We start from the raw sequence: 8,106 nt of genomic DNA on the forward strand, positions 1-8,106 counted from the left end.
CCTAACATTCTCTTAAACATATAATAAAGTACTTTAACATAGCAAAGGGGACAATTCCCTTGTTATGAATATACACAGGTTGGAGAACGTGTCTGATTGAAAACAAGACTCTACTGTTTCTCATATTTATGTTGTTACAGCGGAAAAGGAATTACTTGCAGTACCGTGTATCACCTGTTGGTGGCTGCATATACATTGCATGGGTTGAGTTGAACCCTTGGGCAAGTGGAGGACCATATCAATAAGAGGTGGCCCTGTTTTAGATTTAGGGTTCCATTAGGGTTGACTCCTTTCTTGACACAATTCTAGTTGTATCAGTAGCAGTGATGGGCAAATTTGTCCCATTTTGCTTCGCTGAAAAATCTGCAAATTTCCCGTTAAGCTGCAAAAAATTAGCGAAATGCATAAATTGACGCCCGTGTCAATTGGCGTCAACTTTGCCGCTTGCGTCAATTTTGACACTGGCATTTAAGTCAGTGAACATCCGAATAATGGTGAATCTCGATGGTTTTGATGCGAGTGACTATTCCAACGCATGTCCAAATTTTTTTGACACTGGGGAATTTTCGCAACAGTTTTGCAAACGTATTCAGCGAAAGGTGGACATTCTACGAGAATATTTACCTGGCGAATTTATTGGTCCATAACTAATCAATAGGGGAGGAGGGCAAGACCATGAGAGTCATGGTGATAATGGGGGTGGGTTGGTGATATGATGGCGGCAGATCCAGGCCAAATGGACAGGCAGTTGGGCAGGAGAGGAGAGGTTGACCTGGGAGTTGGATTGGAAGCATCATCCTACCAGGGGTGCTTCGCCAATGAGGCAAGTTGAGGCTGTCACCTCAGACGGCAGCGCCCCACTAGGTACCAGGGGCGGCAAAAATGCTGCTCCTGGTACTTTAAGAGCGAATTTCTGGGGGAGGGGGGCAGCAGCAACTGCTGCTGCCTCAGGCGGCGGAGGGTCCAGGATCGCCCCTACATCCTACAATAGGTAGAATTCACCTCAAGTCTTAGCCTACCTCTGGCCATCAGATATCCACTACTTTGGGGTCCTCAGGAGGGGAAGTCTCGGAGAACCGCTGGTCTAGGTGGGACTGGCACAAGAAACTGTAACCCTTAAAACAAATTAATGAATCATTTCTCTGAGCCCTTATGCTCTTTATATTATTTATCCCCAGTTTTCAAGATATTAGCCATTTTTTTACAATGTTAATACGGGTATGGGACCAGTTATCCAGAATGCGCCGGACCTGGGGTTTTCCGGAATAATGGATCTTTCTGTAATTTGATCGTCATTGGTGATTTGGTTCTTAGTGGGGTCCCCCAGGGCTCGGTATTAGGTCCACTTTTATTTAACTTGTTCATTAATGACTTAGGGGAGGGGATTGTAAGTAATGTATCAGTGTTTGCAGATGACACAAAAGTATCAGCCCAATTAATTCCATCCAGGATGTGGCACTTGCAACAGGATCTTGACTAACTGGCAATCTGGGTAGCTAAGTGGCAAATGAGATTCAATGTTGATAAATGTAAAGTCCTGCACCTGGGATGTAACAATATCCACTTATACCCTTAATGGGACTGCACTAGGCAAATCCATTATGGAGACGGAGCTTGGAGTCCTTGTAGATAATAAACTTGTCTGTAGCAAGTAATGCCAGTCAGCAGCATCAAGGGCAAATAAGGTCTTGACTTGTATTAAATGGGGCAGAGAGTCACGGGAGGAGGGGGTCATTCTTCCACTGAGGAGTCAAACAGTGCAATAAGGGAATCTCCATTCTTTGCTTTGGTATTGGTGGATTAAAGGGGAACCTCCATGTCACTTACCTTCTTCTTTCAGACGCGACTTCTTTTTTCTCTTCCAGGTAATCGAAAGCTTCAAGGAAGCCAAGAGACATCAACCAGGGGACACGTGGCCCAGACAGAGATCCCTGCCTTGTATAGTATTGTTGCTTGTAAGTGTTTCCTTTAGATTCAGTTGTACAGTTCCCCCCTCCCATTAATATTTTGGCTGCAAAAGATTCTGTTATTCACACTGTTCTCAGTGCAGACTATTGGGGATACATGGGTTTATGGTGGACATAAGAAAAGGATAATGGGACCCAAGAAGGAACAGAGACAAGGAAATAGTGTTGAGACAGTACAATGTTCTCAAGCAATGAACGTTACTGAACGTTAGCTCTTTTGCCAGACTTGCCTTCTCCAGCTCAGACCAGGTGAAATGCATTGGAGCGCATAGATCCTTCTCAGTCTCCAGTTACTCGCATCAAGTGGAAAAACTTCTAAATCCAAAAAACGCTGGCGACTTTTCCTTTTATTCAGGGTGACAGGCTGCAAAAGTGTTTAGAATTTTTTTTTTGTGTAACCGGTTTCCCCCATACATACGGGAACATTATTTTACACTGGGCTTTTGTATAACGACTTTATTAGGGTTCCCTTGGCAAGTGAAGTTATCAGTGTAAATGTAATGTATTAGATGCAGCATGTAACATAAAGACGTCCATTCCACTTTAAATTTCCCGCCGTATGCAAATTAGCCTGAGCGCATTCCAGTAAATTAGCATTGTTAGTTAGTAAATTTTCGCCTGGCGAAGTGTTGCGATGGCTTCGAAGCCATGGCGAATTTTTGCCAGTTAGTAAATTTGCCCTCTAGTTCTTATGTTATTGCTGTCTCTTGCCTGTAAATGTCTCTTTAATTTCCCCTCCGCATCTCATATTTCCCTCTATTCCTTTTAATCCTTATAATATTTTTCTCTTTTCCCCTCTCTCTCCCCTAATCCCGCTCTCATAGCTCCCTCACCTTTCCCCTTGCCCCTGTAAACCCCCCTCCAGCTTGGGCAAAGGCTTAAAAATGACTTTATTATAATTAAGTAGTTAAGATTAAGTTATATTAAAAACTAGACACGAAGGCCATGCTCTTGAAGAACTACAACTCCCAGCATACCTAGCCAGCAAGTGATTGCTAAAGAATGCAGCCATTTTTGATACAAATAAGGATGATATAATAGAAATACATACATAATACCAATTTTTACTGCACTTTTCACTGTAGACAGCAGAATGCAGGATCGACGTATAAATCGAGCATTATAATTTATGCTTTGAGTTATAATATGCCCATTAATAAATATATTGAGGTACAGACAACAGGTAAAATGTCAATCAAATGCAAAATATACATTTTAAAAAGAAGCAGAAGAAGCACAATAACATGGCGGAGACAATTGTGATGGTTCTGGTGTTACTGGGTCTTTCAAGGTGAATTTCAGGGATCCAATACCGTCTTAAAGGGGTAACACCTTGCTTAGCACTTTGAACCACCCAGCAGCCCCACAGAAACATAACTAAAATCCAAAATCTCAGGAACTGTTTTACAAACATATACAATGACACTTCTAACACCCTGAAAAGGACAGAGAAGGGTTTTGGGGGTCCTTCTGGATCACAGGGCCCATAGGGTAAATGCTTATCAATAACACAAAGTCTATGGGGTAAATTTATCAAAGAGTGAAGTTCCGCCACTAGAGTGAAATTCCGCAGCTCTCAATTCCTTTCTATGGGATTTTGAAAGGCATATTTATCAATGGGTGAAGTGAAAGTTCACCCTTTGATAAATACGCCTATAAAAATCCCATAGAAATGAATGGAGAGTGGCGGAATTTCACTCTAGTGGCGGAACTTCACTATTAACTTCACTCTTTGATAAATATACCCCTATATGATGATCACAATATAGGGGTTGTATATTCTAATCATTTAACGGAGGAGGGTCACATTCTTAACATCCCTGAGATTGGGGTCTCACATGTCTAACATTGGCCCAGCTGAGGATTCTGGGATTTGTAGTATCCGCTGAGCCACAGACTGGTTATGCCAATGATTCTCATTCAATCAGTCTCAGTGTCCCCCTTTGTCTCAATTCTGTTCTTCTCTCTTGTTTCCTGTTTATTTAAAGGGCCCGCACTCTCCCTGAGACACAAGACACTCTCTGTTTTATACACAAAAAGCCCATTTTATTTGCTGCGAGAGAAATCAGAAGGCGACATAGTGAGGCTGTAAACTCAAATCCTGAATACAGAGCGCGGGGTCAGAAGCCCCCTATTCCCTTCATCTTTCCTCAGCCAAAGGCAACAGCAGATCCAGTGTGCAAATAAACATTTTAAAGGGAAAGCGACTCTTTTCTTTATAAGCAGGTTTAGATTAGACATGAAAGCGTCTGGATATGGAGCAGTCACTCCAGCTTGTATAGCCGGATTCATTTCTGTGTTATGGGAGCTGCCATATTAGTTACTCTGATGCAGTTAAATATAAACCGATTCATTTTCAAACCAAGAATAAGTGTCCCTTGTATACAGCTAACATGTCACACTCAGCCTCTGAACTGCATACAAAGCATTCTCTCACTAACACATGGATACTGGGAAATATGCACATGTTCACACTTAGATAAACACACACTCCAGATACACTTACTTGATCACTAATACACTGACACACTCACAAATAGATTGACACACTGATACACTCACAGATATAAACTCTCAATAATATGCTGACACACTCACAAATAGACTCACAGATACACGTACACACTCACTAATACATTGATACACTCTATGATACACTTACATACAAGATTTGCAGACTCACATATAAACCTAATACACATACACTAACATCTACAGTTACGTTATTCTAATCATATTCATATACACATGCCCACAACACATTTATAAGCAATGACATTTGCATTTTGATAGATGTACACACTCACAGATACACTTACACAAATAGATCACACACTTACACACTCACTGATACATTGATACACTCACAGATAAAATTATACACTTGCTGATATTCTTAAAGACATACACACTCACAGATACAGTACACTCATACTGTACACTCACAGGTAGACTTACACACTCACAGGTAGACTTATACACTCACAGGTAGACTTACACACTCACAAATAGACTTACATACTCACTAGTAGACTTACACACTCACATATAGACTTACAGACTCACAGATAGACTTACAGACACACATGTAGACTTACACACTCACAGGTAGACTTAAACACTCACAGGTAGACTTACACACTCACAGATATACTTAAACACTCACAGGTAGACTTACACACTCAGAGGTAGACTTACACACTCAAAGATAGACTTACACACTCACAGATAGACTTACAGACTCACATGTAGACTTACACACTCACAGGTAGACTTGCACACTCACAGGTAGATTTACACACTCACAGATAGACTTACAGACTCACATGTAGACTTACACACTTACAGATAGACTTATACACTCGCTGGAAGACTTACACACTCACAAATAGACTTACATACTCACTTGTAGACTTACACACTCACAGGTAGAATTACACACTCACAGGTAGACTTACACAGTCACATACAGACTTACAGACTCACAGATAGACTTACAGACACACATGTAGACTTACACACTCATAGGTAGACTTACACACTCACATATATACTTAAACACTCACAGGTAGACTTACACACTCAGAGGTAGACTTACACACTCACAGATAGACTTACACACTCACAGATAGACTTACAGACTCACATGTAGACTTACACACTCACAGGTAGACTTACACACTCACAGGTAGATTTACACACTCACAGATAGACTTACAGACTCACATGTAGACTTACACACTCACAGGTAGACTTACACACTCACAGGTAAACTTACACACTCACAGATAGACTTGCACACTCACAGGTAGACTTACACACTCACAGGTAAACTTACACACTCACAGATAGACTTGCACACTCACAGGTAGACTTACACACTCGTAGCTAGACTTACAGACTCACAGGTAGACTTACACACTCAAAGATAGACTTATGCACAGGCACACTCACATACACACTCATACACTCACAGATGAAAGAAATGATAAAGGGCACTGCTACTGGCACTGCTATGTTGCCCCATTGATATACTTACACACTCACAGGTAGACTTACACACTCACAGATAGACTTACACACACACAGATAGACTTACAGACTCACATGTAGACTTACACATTCACACATACACTTACACACTCAGAGGTAGAGTTACACACTCACAGGTAGACTTACACACTCACAGATAGACTTTCAGACTCACATGTAGACATACACACTCACAGGTAGACTTACACACTCACAGATAGACTTACACACACACAGATAGACTTACACTCGCACAGGTAGACTTACACACTCACAAATACACTTACACACTCAGAGGTATACTTACACACTCACAGGTAGACTTACACACTCACAGATAGACTTACACACTCACATGTAGACTTACACACTCACATGTAGACTTACACACTCACAGGTAGAATTACACACTCGCAGATAGACTTACACACTCACAGATAGACTTATGCACAGGCACACTCACATACACACTCATACACTCACAGATAAAAGAAAGGATACAGGGCACTGCTACTGGCACTGCTATGTTGCCCCATTGAGACACTGACAGCTTCACCGTTACACACTGCAACCACCCTGGCACACACATATACTCACATACACATATGAAACATCCATGAAGGCAGCAGATAATTGATATCTGGGTTAACCCCTACATTGTTCTGCCCAGTGCTCATATGAAATTTGTAGATCTCTCTCCATCCTCTTGGTACAATACCAGGAGATTGTTCAGTGCACAGACATAATACTAGTGACTCTTACTAAAACAACCTATGCAATTGACGTACCAATGACGTTTTCTTCAGTTCCATTAAGTTTGGGACTAAAATTAAAAAAAAATATATAATCCCCAGAGATTCCACCAGAAGCTCACTCCAATTTTGCATCCCTGTCTGTAGTCCTGTAGGTGGTATATTCCATAGGAACTGCTGAATACAACCATGTAGCACCGACGCAAAGCACTGTGGGATGGATACAGTCTGTAAGAGCAGTGCTCATTGGAGCTGCCAAAAGCAGAGCAGAGGGGTGTGATCTCCATCATTTTATCCAGTCTGGAAAATGAACATACAACAGCCAACCAATGCCAAAATGCCATCAATCCAGTATACAGTAGAATGGGTTAATCATCATTTACTGTCTCAGGACAATCTTGTGACCAGCTCCCATAATAGGTACTGTGTGTGCCTATATATATATTGCACCCTGCTGAACCCCAACAACATTCACTACATGCTATGGAAGCCTTTGGCTGTCCTGTGCATTGTATCTCTATGCTGTTTGTATATAGTAACCCCTGGAACCTGACGTAGGGGCTATGAGCACCTTTCCCTATTCTGTGCATTATGGCTGAGCCCCTCTTCCTCTTTCCTTGCTCCATGCAATGAACATTGTGAAAAACTCCTCTTTGATTGTCATAAGGTAGGACCTTACTCTGCAATGAAGCACCTTTACCTGAAGATTTAGGGAGAATTAAATTCCATTGGAAAACCTTCTGCTTCTGATGGGTAGGCTCCCCAAACACAAAAGTCACTCATCTCACCTGGTTCCTTTTCCTCTGTTATGTGTTGTGCCTTCCTTCCCTACAGTGGGTACTGGGAGTACCTTTCCCTTTATTGTGTAATGTGAGTGGGTGCCTTGCCTCAATGGAGTGGGCCCTGCAGTACCTTTCCCTTTGTTATGTAATGTGGGTGGGTGCCTGGGAGCAGGACTCTGTTGCCTTTGTCCATTTTCTGAGTGCTGTAGTTGTTCCAATATGGTTCCCCATGGGTGCCTTTCTCCATTCACCAGCATCAAATGGTCCTGTTGGGGTTTTGCTCCATACAGTTGTTGTTCCTCAACGTAGGGCCCTTTGACTGTTCATGGCCGGACTCCTAGATGTGTAGAGTGGTTCTGTTCAGCCTTTTTATTCCATCTTGAATTTGTGCTGTGGGACGTGACGGACCCTGAGTTCTTTATCCAGCAGAATTTCACCTACTGTTCCATTGCTGTGGGTTACTCTTCAAGTACAGAAAGAACCGTCTCTCCTTCTCTCCTCACACTCCCATGCTGGCACTGGCTTCTCAGATGTGCTCAATGTGAGCATTTTTCACCTTCTTCTGATGTCATG

The sequence above is a fragment of the Xenopus laevis genome, chromosome 9_10S, assembly GCF_017654675.1.
Source record: "Xenopus laevis strain J_2021 chromosome 9_10S, Xenopus_laevis_v10.1, whole genome shotgun sequence".
Taxonomy (NCBI): Eukaryota; Metazoa; Chordata; class Amphibia; order Anura; family Pipidae; genus Xenopus; species Xenopus laevis.